Below are 15,020 nucleotides of genomic sequence, written 5' to 3' on the forward strand. Positions count from 1 at the left end.
ATACCAGTTGTTTCTATAGAAATTATATGGATTGGTTTCTATGGTGTTTTCTGCATTTATTATATCAAATTATACCAGTTATTTCTATAGAAATTAAATGGATTGATTTCTATGGTGTTTTCTACAATAGTTATATCAAAATATTCCAGTTATTTCTATAGAAATTGTTGGTTATTTGAATTCTCCAGATGAATTTGCCAAATGAAAGTATCAATTGGCACCAAAGTGTAAGCTCAAAATTATTATGGTTAATTTGAAAAACACCCCAAATATGTTGTTTGAGTTCACCTAAAGGGTTTATATTTGCAAAATTGATTTATAAAGGACATCGTACTTCTTCTATGGGGTTTGGCTTTCGACCGATTTTTTTCAAATTGAAACATGTTGTTGGGCTTGATCAAAGGAGCAAAATTGTCCATTGCCATTTTTTCCTAGCTCCGATAGTTTGGCCAGTAGCAGCGGTCAAAAGTGGACGAAAATTAGTGTAGTCTATTTGTTAAAAGAAGTCTTGGCCCATCACTTAGCGCTCTATGTTTACGCGTCGCTAGTCCGGGCTCACTATCATTAGAGGTTTCTTGCCGAAATTCCAGGTGCTTCCCAAAACCGAGCGTCGTACTTGGTTTCGTTCTGTTCGTACGACGTTCTGATCGCACGATGAACGAACTCAGTAGATAAATAGTTAAGTATTGAGTCTTAACTGTCGTGTGACCGTGACTTTAACCGAGTATGTGCTGTATCGATAAATAGGTGTTTGATCAGTTGTTGAGTGACTTTTTCTTACCTATGAGTGTTGAATGTGGGGTTCAACGAAACGGTTAATCATATATATTCTGATTTCTTTAGTATTTATTTTATTTTAATATTGCTCATAAAATATTGATTAATAAATAATTCCACGTACGAAAATTCATCGAATAATAAGTTGCGAGAAAAGAAATAATGAAGTAGAGGTGTAAAAATCTTAGCAAGAAAACTCTATTGATAGTGAGCCCGGACTAGCGACGTGCGAGCGTAGAGCGCTAACCGATGAGCCGTGACTCCTTTTAACAAATATACTATACTAAGTGTTGTCCACTTTTGACCGCTGATACTGGACAAACTATAGAAGCTAGGGAAAAATGGCACGGGACAATTTTGCTCCTTTGATCAAGCTTAGCAACATGTTTCATTTTGAAAAAAATCTGTTGAAAGCCAAATCCCATAGAAGAAGTGCGATGTCCTTTCAACGAGTTAGTGGAAACTCTAAATGGGGAATGATAAAAGTGGTTCACTTTGGTGTACTATAGTTATTTAAGGGTGAAAAACACCCCAATATTGGTTTGAATTCACCCGAAGGGCTAAGATTTGCCAAATAGAAGTATAAATTGGCACCAAGGAGTGTAAACTCTCAACATTTTTATTGTTAATTTAAGTGACTAACTTTGATGTACTACAGATATTTAAATTTGAAAAATATCCAAGGTTTTCTATAAAAATATCCCAGGTCTTCTATAAAAATATCCTAGGTTTTCTATAAAAATATCCAAGGTTTTCTATAAAAATATCCAAGGTTTTCTATAAAAATATCCTAGGTTTTCTATAAAAATATCCTAGGTTTTCTATAAAAATATCCTAGGTTTTCTATAAAAATATCCAAGGTTTTCTATAAAAATATCCAAGGTTTTCTATAAAAATATCCTAGGTTTTCTATAAAAATATCCTAGGTTTTCTATAAAAATTTCCTAGGTTTTCTTTAAAAATATCCTAGGTTTTCTATAAAACCATATCTGTACTTTCTGTTAAAAAAACTCGTGTTTCCGCTCACTTTCTATAAAAATCACCGGTTTTTTCAGTATAGTAATTATTCTAGCTCTATAGAAAAATGACCCAAATTTCTATAGAAATTATATAAACTATTCCGAATGTAGTTCTATAGAATATCCATGGAATCTTTTGGTAAGGGTTCACCATTGATTTCTTAAAACATCTGGCGGAACGTTTCGTATATTTACCTGCCATCTTGACTTTTAAGCATTCTCATTATCCCCTAGTAATTTTACTTTAAGACCTTTTATATTTGCTATCCCCGTACGGGTGTCCAAGCCCAAATATTTATCATTAGTTTCTTATTCTTACAAAAGTATATTCTTGTTCGCAAAAGTTTTTCTAGCCCAACATGTGTTCGACCTATTGTGCGCCACAGAATCCACCCCCCCCCCCCTCTCTCCCTCTCTCCTTCGATATTTGCTCCACTTACATTCTTCGGCATCTGACTTTTGAACAAACGAAATGTTTTAATAACACTCTTCTCTGCTCTCCCGAAAGGTCCTTAGCACGCGGAAACGTGTCACCGGCCGTCACCAATTTTTACTACCGACTATCAACTATTAGCTTCCATCCATACAACTATACTTCGACCAATAACCTATCAACGGAATGCCTCTCACAGCCTTCTTCTGACATTTCAACTTCGCTAATAATCAACCTAGGAATAAAGATCTTCCCAACTTAACTTTACCTAAAATTATTTCACGTGACATATCCGAAGAACAAAATCAGAGAGATGGTAAATTTTGAGTTCGAGTCCCTCAAGGTTACTGGGTGGAACTTGTAAGAAGAGTCTGGAGACGAGTAGTCCCGGGTTATGGCAAAAAGGTCGATATTGTGAACAAAGAGTTCTGGCCGAGTATCAGTCAGAGTTAGTAGAAGTTGAAATTAGAAAAGACTTTAAAATGCGAAGTAGATTCCGAGGCTCGCGTACATCAGCCGACATTGCGGTACGAACGGAAGTCAGTGCTTTTATTTTTATTTAAGTGTATTTGTTAATTTTGGTTTTTAAATTATATTACTTGGACACCCGACATCTGCATACTTATTTCCGTAACGTATAATCATACCTCTAGACATTCTTATACAGGGTCTTTTTTTTTGCTCGGAAAAGTGTTTTTTTTCAAAAACTATTTATAGTACCGATTTCAAATTTGGAAGGTCAATTCTCTATACCGGGGGACATCAGTTTGAGAAATTTGAGCGTTTTCGGTAATGTTTTTCACCAATTTTGAAAAATTATTTTTCGACCACTAGGTGCGAGATAAAAAATTTCTATTATAAAGTTGTAGGCCGTCATCGAAAACCCTTAAAAATTGTTCACTCGACGAAAAACAACTTATTTATCAGTGAAAATTCGAGCTTGAAAAATTTACAAGTTGGTGAAGCCAAATTACGATTGTTTGAAACGATAATTGAAACCGAATTACCTAATCCAGTTGAAACTTTGGTTAAAAAAACGACCGGATTTAAAAAACACGAGGCTATAGGTCAATCCTAAACATGCATTGGGTATTTAAAGGAAAACTTTGGGAGATTATTATCAGTGTTTGATAATATTTCGAACAATGCCTCGTTATTCAGTAGCTGAGCGTACCGAGATAGTTGCCATTTACTATGGAGAAGCAGCGCAAAACCTTAGAAGAGTGACTGAAATCTTCGCAGAAAGACATCCAAATGGAGCACCATCTGTAAATACAGTAAGACGAGCAATTCACGATTTCAATCAATTTGGTCACTTGCAACCTAGGTTTCGCGGATTGGGTCAACCGGATTTAGACTTCGAGAACAATGTACTCGCGTACTTTGTGGCATATCCTCGTCACAGTTGCGCTAACGCCGCTGCTGATTTGGGTTGTTCTGCAAATCGTGTGTGGAAAATTCTTCGTAAGAATCGCTATCACCCATACAGAGCTACGCTCCACCAAGGACTAATTGACGGAGACCATCAAAGACGTTATGAATTTAGCAACTGGTTACTAAATGCTGTACAAGAAGATAGACAATTTTTGCGCCATGTTTTGTTCTCCGACGAAGCGTCATTTTCTAGAGATGGGCCCTTTAATCATCAAAACAGCCATCTTTGGTCTGACATCAACCCACATTGGGGTTTTGAATATCATCACCAGGTTCAATTTGAACGGGTCAATGTTTGGGTTGGACTTGTTGGAAACCGTTTGATTGGTCCCTTTTTCCTGCCGACGAACCTCAACGGCTAAAGGTATTTACATTTTCTACAGAACGAACTGAGTGACGCAATCGACGACCTTCCATTGGCTGAAAGACGTCAGTTGTGGTTTCAGCAAGATGGCGCCCCTCCGCATTTTTCCCGGCAAGTAACTGAGCACCTCAACAACGAGTTTCCTGAAAGGTGGATAGGGAGAAATGGTCCAGTGCATTGGCCAGCAAGGTCACCTGACCTAACACCGCTGGATTATTTTCTCTGGGGATTCGTTAAAGCAAAGGTATACGCCACGCCCATTGAAACTAGGGAGGAACTCATTAGACGAATAATCAGTGCTTGCCGAGACGTCACACCAGAAATGGTAGAGAAAGCGTTTGAGAACTTAATTGTCCGCGCACAAACCTGTGTTGCAGCCAATGGTGATATTATTGAAAATGTTTTGTAAAAATTTATGTGAATAAAATATCTGCATTTAAAAACCAAACGTGTACATTTTTTCAAGTGTGAAAACTCTACTACGTTTGTATTAGACTTGTTCCCTTTTCAATTATCGTTTCAAACAATCGTAATTTGGCTTCACCAACTTGTAAATGTTTCAAGCTCGAATTTTCACTGATAAATAAGTTGTTTTTCGTCGAGTGAACAATTTTTAAGGGTTTTCGATGACGGCCTACAACTTTATAATAGAAATTTTTTATCTCGCACCTAGTGGTCGAAAAATAATTTTTCAAAATTGGTGAAAAACATTACCGAAAACGCTCAAATTTCTCAAACTGATGTCCCCCGGTATAGAGAATTGACCTTCCAAATTTGAAATCGGTACTATAAATAGTTTTTGAAAAAAAACACTTTTCCGAGCAAAAAAAAAAGACCCTGTATATGGAATAGTATTGAACGGCCAAAACGAGAATCCTTCTTGCATTTGCTGACGCTAGGGAAACCCTAGAGCTCTGTTTATTCTTTATTTGAGCTTGTATTGTAAAACACTGAATCAGAAGCAAGGGCTTACAAGTCAGACATGACTTAGCCTTACAGCAATTGTTACTTCAAATGAAAAATTTTACACAAAAATTGAAATTTAAAATGTATTTAACTAATAATTAAAGTACACTTTTAGTAGAGTTGATACAAATTAGCGTCGCATAGTCTATAATTTTAATTCATTAGCGTGTGTGTTACACGAAATAATAACTGATATCAGTGTGGAGTCACGTGGTCTTGACGTCATTCCCAAAAATACGTAGCTTAAAACTCAAATTGTGGAACTGGGTTAAAACTCTCAACGACTCCTTCGGTTATATCCCCACTAGTTAATTGGGGCTTTACCTTAAGCCTTTTCTCGAATAAGAGTTCCAAATACCACATTTGCTCTTTAAGTATGTAATTTCATGTGAAACTAGACTAGTTTCGCGAAGAACTCTAACTTCAGTGTGATAACGAATAGGTTTTTCTTAAATCCATCTCTGGAAAACTGTGGTGTGGTGGAGTGGTTAACACTTCGATCCCAGCACAATCCCTAGAACGTGCAGTGTTTCGAATAACAAATTTTTTGGCAAAAATAATGGTTACACACAAATAATATTCACGTATTTAACTCAATGAAAGAACATGGATTGACGTAGCAAGCTTCTCTTAAGTTTTCTTTGGTAGTCTTCGATAGTCTTTAGTGATGTTAGTACGCCCAAAAAATCTCAGTCATAAGTTACTTTATACAGGGTGTTTCAGAAATCAGTAGATTAAATTTGAGGTGTTATAAGGGTTGAGTAATGATGTATGACTGTCTTGGTCGCAGTTCTCTGTGACGAATTGGAGAAGCGCTAGAGTGTTTTAAATTTGATCTAAAAAGGCCTAAAACCCCTAAAAGGTAGGCTACCGCACGAACACAAGAATCCAAATGAGGAAAACCGATTTTAGGGGTAGTATGAAAAACTAAATCGTGTGCGAAACTAATAAAACTAATGTTTGGCACACAATTTTGTTTTTCATACTTTGTAGAGTAAAATTTTCCTACTACTCCTAAAATCGGTTTACCCAATTTGGGTTCTTGTGTTCGTGCAGTAGCGCTTCTCCAATTCGTCACAGAGAATTGCGACCAAGACAGTCATACATAATTATTCAACCCTTATAACACCTCAAATTTACTGTACTGATATCAGAAACTCCCTGTATATTGTATACAAGTAGTTTTAGGGTCGAAAAGGGGCATTTTTGAGCATGTTCGATAGTCTTTAGTGATGTTAGTACGCCCAAAGAATCTCAGTCATAAGTTACTTTATACAGGGTGTTTCAGAAATCAGTAGAGTAAATTTGAGGTGTTTTGAGTAATGATGTATGACTGTCTTGGTCGCAGTTCTCTGTGACGAATTGGAGAAGCGCTAGAGTGTTTTAAATTTGATCTAAAAAGGCCTAAAACCCCTAAAAGGTAGGCTACCGCACGAACACAAGAATCCAAATGAGGAAAACCGATTTTAGGGGTAGTAGGAAAATTTTTCTCTACAAAGTATGAAAAACTAAATCGTGTGCGAAACTAATAAAACTAATGTTTGGCACACAATTTTGTTTTTCATACTTTGTAGAGTAAAATTTTCCTACTACCCCTAAAATCGGTTTCGCACACAATTTAGTTTTTCATACTTTGTAGAGTAAAATTTTCCTACTACCCCTAAATTCGGTTTCGCACACGATTTTGTTTTAAATACTTTGTAGAGTAAAATTTTCCTACTACCCCTAAAATCTGTTTCGCACACAATTTTGTTTTTCATACTTTGTAGAGTAAAATTTTCCTACTACCCCTAAAATCGGTTTCGCACACAATTTAGTTTTTCATACTTTGTAGAGTAAAATTTTCCTACTACCCCTAAAATCGGTTTCGCACACAATTTAGTTTTTCATACTTTGTAGAGTAAAATTTTCCTACTACCCCTAAATTCGGTTTCGCACACGATTTTGTTTTAAATACTTTGTAGAGTAAAATTTTCCTACTACCCCTAAAATCTGTTTCGCACACGATTTTGTTTTTCATACTTTGTAGAGTAAAATTTTCCTAATACTCCTAAAATCGGTTTACCCAATTTGAGTTCTTGTGTTCGTGCAGTAGCGCTTCTCCAATTCGTCACAGAGAATTGCGACCAAGACAGTCATACATAATTATTCAACCCTTATAACACCTCAAATTTACTGTACTGATATCTGAAACTTTCTGTATATTGTATACAAGTAGTTTTAGGGTCGAAAAGGGGCATTTTTGAGCATGTTGACTGGCGATTTATTCCAATGAACACCAAAACGAGAACCACCATTGGTCTAAAGATAACAATGAACACGGTCGTAGAGGTAAAAAGACCGACAACGTTTGTGGAAACTAAAATATATTTATTTATTAAATTGATAGCTTTTAAAATTGATTTTGCGCGTGAAAATACATGAACATGACGGTCAAAAAATCAAGTAAAAAAGTCTGTATGCCCAAGACATGTAGTGGCACTGTCGCGCGCCAAACCGTCATTTCAAATTCGGTCAATTAAACCGATACGCGCTACTTCGGCCGATAGGCCTTCAACGCGAGCTTACAAGTTAAAATACGCGAAAAAGTAGATAAGTCCATAATTAAAAGGGATAATATAGCTAAATCCTAAACAAATTTGAAGAAATTTAAAAACTTACTAATAACTCGTACCGATAGGTCTTCGAGCAACGCGAAACTCGGATCAAATAGATCTTCGAGTAATAAACTAAATTAAAAATAAATAAAAAAATAAAATAGCCAGAAATTCCAACGGTAGACCGGTTTCGTTCTATTTGGAACTCGTCAGTACCGTGCGGGAAATCTGGCTGGCGACTATCAAATCGAAAAGAGAAACTAAGCCTAAACATTAAAAATTTCAAAACGCGTTGCATATAGCAACGGAAAGCCGAAAAAGGGGGGAGTGTGGTGGAGAATAGTATATACGATAAGTTAAGTTAGAAGAAACCACCTATGGACTGTGAGAAGGATGATAAAATACGCGAAAAAGTAGATAAGTCCATAATTAAAAGGGATAATATAGCTAAATCCTAAACAAATTTGAAGAAATTTAAAAACTTACTAATAACTCGTACCGATAGGTCTTCGAGCAACGCGAAACTCGGATCAAATAGATCTTCGAGTAATAAACTAAATTAAAAATAAATAAAATAGCCAGAAATTCCAACGGTAGACCGGTTTCGTTCTATTTGGAACTCGTCAGTACCGTGCGGGAAATCTGGCTGGCGACTATCAAATCGAAAAGAGAAACTAAGCCTAAACATTAAAAATTTCAAAACGCGTTGCATATAGCAACGGAAAGCCGAAAAAGGGGGGAGTGTGGTGGAGAATAGTATATACGATAAGTTAAGTTAGAAGAAACCACCTATGGACTGTGAGAAGGATGATAAAATACGCGAAAAAGTAGATAAGTCCATAATTAAAAGGGATAATATAGCTAAATCCTAAACAAATTTGAAGAAATTTAAAAACTTACTAATAACTCGTACCGATAGGTCTTCGAGCAACGCGAAACTCGGATCAAATAGATCTTCGAGTAATAAACTAAATTAAAAATAAATAAAATAGCCAGAAATTCCAACGGTAGACCGGTTTCGTTCTATTTGGAACTCGTCAGTACCGTGCGGGAAATCTGGCTGGCGACTATCAAATCGAAAAGAGAAACTAAGCCTAAACATTAAAAATTTCAAAACGCGTTGCATATAGCAACGGGAAGCCGAAAAAGGGGGGAGTGTGGTGGAGAATAGTATATACGATAAGTTAAGTTAGAAGAAACCACCTATGGACTGTGAGAAGGATGATAAAATACGCGAAAAAGTAGATAAGTCCATAATTAAAAGGGATAATATAGCTAAATCCTAAACAAATTTGAAGAAATTTAAAAACTTACTAATAACTCGTACCGATAGGTCTTCGAGCAACGCGAAACTCGGATCAAATAGACTAGCTAACGGAATGTTTTAAAAATAAAAACACGCGGCGCGAGAAAATAACAACACGTGACAAAAAAACGCGAAAACGACCAAGTGACACAAGGAAAAACCTTACTAAAAAGGACTGTCCAAATGGAGGATGTTTACAATAAGTTTGATGAAAAAGGGAACGGGCAAAAACAAGCAACTAGATGTTTAAATGTTACCCTCTTTGTTGATTAATGATACAAAACGTTGGAAAAATATATAGTGGTGTAAATATCTGATCATTATTTATTTTTTTACCAAAATATGGCTCTTCGAAGCACCGCGTGGTGAAGAGGCAAACAGCACGTAATATGCGTAATCATCTATGTTAAAATTACGTTCCATGGTCTAAGTACAATATAAAATATTTAAAAGACCGCTACGTTATGGATAGAATTTTCGTAAATTTAAAATATTGTGAGCTTTCAGACCGCGGTCCTTTGTATAATTATTTACCACTTAAATAAACCAAAAACATAACAATCTAATGCAATATTACCCCAGCTATTATATTTGTACGTTGATTTTCGTTTTCATTGTCTTTTTTCACATATTATTTTTAATTTAATACATTATCCATAAATTCCATTATCCAAATTCAAACTCCCTCTATCTTTGATATGAACAGCTTCTTCGAAACACGTCTCTTAACAATATAATTTAGTTGACTTTCAATAAATTGTGTTTCTTTTCTTTTTTTAAATGAAATGCTAAGCGATTAATAATAATAATCAGCTACGCTAATACCCAATTTTATTTACACATATAGAATGTTCATTTTGACGAGTTTATAGTTTTCGTTTTGTTAATCCTAGGTATTTTTTTGACATTGACATTTTATTTCGTTGAGTACCCATGTTTTATTTAAATCCTTTACTTTAGGTCAATTTTTATTTAATTGAGATTTTAATGTGTTGGTTGTTTATTTACACTAAAATTTTAAAGTTATCTTTCAGATTTTTCGGAAAGAGCAATGATAAAAAATAATTAAGTTTCCTGTTAAAATATTATTTTTCACGTCATGGTTTTTAAAAATGTCATTTATTAGCTGTTTAAGGTACCCACTACTTAAATATGGTTCTTTAAAGGTAATTTATTTTTCAACGGAAAATCTGATAATCGTTCGATTTTATTTTTAAATGATTTTAATATTCCAATCTCAATTTTGTATGGTGAGACGATTGGAAGTTCTAGAAGGTTGTTACGTGGTATTTTGAGCACTTAATATTTTCGTTATCATGTTTTACAAGTATACCTAGGACTGGTAAACATTTTAGTTTTTCACCGTCATAGGTAAACTGAATTGTTTTAAGGGTTTTATTAACTATTATTAATAGGTTAGATACTTCTTATAATTTGCATTTAATAAAAAATACATCATTCATAAATCTTCTCAACGATTTTAAATGTTTCTTAATTTTGGTCTTATTGAATACAGGGTGTTTAAAAAGGTAATGCAAAAATTTTAAGGAGTTGTAGTGGGTGAGTTGAGAAGTATGCCTGTTTTTTTTCATTTTCCTACGATGCGTTAAAAGAGGGCCAGAGTGCTTCAATGCGTGGCCCACTAGCCCCGATAAGTATAGGCTTCAACAAACGCAACACCAAGCAGCAGGGACTTTAAAAACAGTTTAAGTTAACTTTTTTTTACGCTGGTTACCTCGATTTATTTACCAAGTCCTTTTTCACCTATCACACGAACCCAAACCTTAATGTTCGCATTTCCCTGCTGCTTGGTTTTGCGCTTGTAGACGGTGTTTTAAAGAAGCTGTTCATATCCAAGATAGAGGGAGCTTGAATTTAAACCAGGGAACAGTGAATGTAAATGGTTGGACTAGATTTAAATAAAACAATATATCCACAAATATAACCACTGGGGTAATATTGTAGAAGCTTGTAATGTTTTTTGATTTTTAATTACACTTACAAATAATTAGAAAAAATTTAAGTCTGGCCGAAATTTAAAATAAATGAATATTTTATCCATGAAGTAGTGGTTTTTAATTTACATTTTAAATAAGACCATTCTAGAAATAATTCACCGTAGAAATTAAACACGTGAAAGAATTATGAGAAACATAATTATAATCTTATGTCATTGCTCGTCAAACTTGACTCCATTCTTCTGGTAAAAATTTTGGATTAAATTGTAGTTTCCTTTTATAGTGAAATTTAACCGCGTTGCAGAATGAAATATTGACTAAAAGAAAACAGTTAAAACAAAATGTTTCAAACAATTTCCCATAAAGTTTCCGAATTTTGTGGCACACGCGTGTTTAACTAATTCGAAGGCATCATAATTTTTCACAGTGATTAATGAAACCATCTTTCTCGTTCTTAGTTTTACCCCGAGTTAGGCTCTTAAGTTAGAAAAGGAACATTTGGTTTTTCAGTTTCGCCTTAGCCCTTCGTTTATTTTTCCTGGAGATATTACTGGTTTTCCGGGTTACCAGTTAAGCCGGTGTTTCGTCCAAATTCATTTTTATTTTGGATGAGAAATGGGGGTGCCTGCACTTTGTTTAGGTTTTCCATTCAGTCAGCTTCGTAATGCTTTATTAATGAGGATTTTGGTTTGGCTCGGCTTAAAAAGGTCTTGGACTTATCCAGGAGCTTCGAAAGGAAAAGAAATATCCTGCATAAGCGCGCGAAATTCATTAATTTAGCAAAATCATTTATTTTAGCAAAATAATAGCTCGCGGAATTTAATTTAATACCTACATATTGTCTTAGTAATTTAATAATTTTAAAATTATTAGACTAATGGAAAATGGTAGACAATTTACTCACATTAGCTTAAGGCTTAAGGTTATTTTTAAAAATCGTATCCCAGATAGTTTTAAGATTAAAAGTGTCTAAAACAAAAACGTAAAACGTTCCAAAAGAAAAAATATTTAGTTTCTAATTTAAAATAAGTTTTCAAATATTATGCGGAATATTTTTTCTTTCTCTTGAGTCTTACATAGCTGCAGCCTTAGTAATCACGAAAGCAACATTCTTTAACGTAGATTTCTTCCTTTTTTTTGCCTCGCACGGGATAGGGGAAGGTAGGGTGTAGTTGGAAGGCCCACATTCTGCCTCTCGTAGCTGCCCCTCTGGTGGAAGCGGGGAGCACCGTTTCTTGGACGAAGCAGCTGGAGCTAGGGCGTTACGTCATCGATTTTTCAAGCTCCAGAAGAGGGTGAAATTTTTCTTTCGGCAGCGTGAAGAGAGGTAGGGGGGGGGGAAGGAGGGGTGGTGGAAGTTATCAGAAAAGCTCTCATTCCCTTTAGCGTTTTCACTCGGAACTTTTGGCGCTTAGACGTAAGGGAGTTTGGAGCAGTTAAGCTTATGTATAGTCGAATAGCCTTCTTGCCTTCCCTTATAAGAGAAAGCAGGCCCGGTTTAAGCCCCTTGTCAACAGCTGTTGTTCTAACATCGGAGGAGCTCTCTGGGCCGGCAAAAATACGAGAGAAGGTACCCCCTCGATAAATCCACTCTTTCCTTTCGCTTCTATCAAACGACCGCTCAATTGTATGTAATTGCGACGGGGTTCGCTCAACTGGAAAATTTCATTCTTTAACGCCCCTGTGTAATGGCTGAAATTTCTCCGAGGAATAACTCGCTTTTAGGCGTACGTGGCGCCTGGGATTGGCCTAATTTCCCTTGAAAGCTCGCTCGAGTACTTTATCTCATCGCCTTTGTAAGCGCTCATTTATTGTAGCCGTATATAATTGCTTTGGTTAGGTAATAGATACTCCGCGGTAAACACGATTCGTACTCACGTTGACACTCTATTGAATTAATTAGTAGGTAACCGAAGATGAAGTGAAACCTAAACAAACCCTCTGGCACTTGAAAAATCTTTACAAGTAATTGAATCATCTACATACTAAGTGGCAGGAAATTAAATTGTATACACTTAGAATGTATAGAGCTCTATTGCCACCGTACTGCGATTGCACCTGGAGAAATGGATAGTTAAACTACGTCATATATAAAATGAAAAATCTATTTTGATATTCATTGGCTGACCGCCGTCGTAAAAAAAATGGAAGACATTCAGTTGGAAAATAAACTTACAAGACAATTATATTTATATTTTCGAAACTTCAATTCGTTCTAACACTGAATCTCTTTGATAATCTATATGTTCCTCGTTTAGTTATGGATAATTTGTAATGTTTTTAATGAAACTGATCTAATTCCGCATAAATTCCAATTGGAGCTGACTTCAACTAGTCATGGCGAGAGCGAAAATCTTTAACGATTAACCACGCCCCTTATATCTGAGACATTCTCAATGTATAAACGTATAAATTTATTTTCAAGCAATGGTCTATACAGAGGTGCGTAACCACTTTCGGCTACCCTAGACTAACGAGGATTTAAAACCAATTATGTACAAAGGAACAAATTTGGCATCCTATAGGTCTCAAACTAGTTTGTTTATTCGTTAATTAGTCCCTGTATCAATAAGTATATAATGAAGAAGCCAATTAGTAATTGATATCGATTGATAATTAATTTTCATTGAATTGAAAAGTCTGGTTTGATTTTTCATCGTTGTTTTTATGCTAAAGAGGTAATTTATTAGGAACGCAAAATAGAATGAATAGGAGGCCCTGGCATCGTTTTCTTATTGCTTCATATAACCCTTTTCATCTAGTCCCGGAAGAGCAAGAGCATCGAAACAAGGATGAGCGTCCATTTCTCATCTCGAGCTTAAAACCCCGAAACAGCTCCTTTATCTTTCGAGTTATTAGGCTGCTCCAGTTCTTTATCATAATTATGTCTGATCTTAAAACCGCGTTCCCCCTCTTGCCTCTCTAAAGCCTCCCCCCACCAATTTCGTCAGAGAAAAATAAAAATTCACGGAAAGAAAAACAAGACTCCCCGAAGCTAACAGTTTTTCCATCCTGAGGCGGTATTTCGCGTGCGCGAAACAAAGACTAGATTGCACGAGAGACGCTAGTTTTCCTCCGAATAACTCTTCGCTGAACGGATTATCAGTCTTAAACCCTACACTCTCTCCTCTTGACATATAATATACGTTCCTAATACTTTTCGCTTTAATGACGTCCCTTTTCGGGAAAATGTAAAATGTGCTTTGATATATTACCCCCTCTTCAGATAAATTTTTCTAAAAAAAAAAAGGACCGAGTAAAAAGTAAAGTTTCTTCAGAACGACATTCAATTTTTTTCTTTTTCCAAATAGTGTCGTTTTTAAGAAAGGCGTTGCCCCCCCCCTCCCCCCCCATTCCTCAGACTCGTTTTGACCAACTATATTTTTGCTCTACGCGTACAAAATCCTATACCTCGCTCGGTTATTTATTTGCCATCCTGGGTTGCGAGAAAAAATTTAAGAAAAGGTGGAAGGCAAAAACTTCACTAGGGGCTTAAGAAAGAAAAATGCTTTCGCCTTGTATACTCTTTTTTTTATACAAACTTTTTTCTTCTTATATTTGGAAATCCCTAGGTAGATTCTCCTTGCATATGTTATTCAATGCAAAATAAGAAACCAAGCTAGACAAGCGCGAATCGGCAGGCTAGTCAAAAGCTCGCTGTATATAGAATGAAGTCTTCCCCGCTACGACTGCGCTGTTATTTAAGCTTTGAAAGTTGGAAATAAATAAAAAGAGTTGCTAGCTTTTGAAGCGCCAACTCAGTTTTATATAGTCCCGCCAGTTTTTTTTTACTTTGCAACCTTTTTTATTATTTTTAGAAAGCTGAAGAGTAGCGGGGAAGGTTTCTCAAATTTCGCCCTGCTATAGCGAAGAATATTTGTTTTATATCTGCCCTGGCTAAAGATAGCTTTCACGGAACGTCATCGTGTCTGTAGTGGAAGGGTAGTGTCCTCCGTATTTTAGCGGAACCATCCGTGTTTCAACCGTGGACGCCATCTTGACTAAATTTCTCGTGAAACCTCCTTCTTAGACGAAGAAAATATTTCAATAGCTACTCCCGCGGTTTTTTAAAGTGTTCCTGAAAACCAAAAAAAAAACTAGTCTGTTAGTTTCAAGCATTATACTTTCAGCAAAATTATTTTTCTTTGTTCGTTTAAATTGGACTT

General features: G+C 35.7%; 1 protein-coding gene across 1 annotated transcript in view; it reads left to right on the plus strand.

Moving 5' to 3' along the window:
- The window catches only part of LOC149936084 (cell adhesion molecule Dscam1-like), a 102,983-nt gene that overhangs the window by 83,758 nt on the left and 4,205 nt on the right, over nucleotides 1-15,020 (plus strand). The window lies entirely within an intron of this gene.

The sequence above is a fragment of the Leiobunum rupestre genome, chromosome 7 (assembly GCF_980474605.1).
Source record: "Leiobunum rupestre chromosome 7, qqLeiRupe1.1.hap1, whole genome shotgun sequence".
NCBI classification, from domain to species: domain Eukaryota; kingdom Metazoa; phylum Arthropoda; class Arachnida; order Opiliones; family Sclerosomatidae; genus Leiobunum; species Leiobunum rupestre.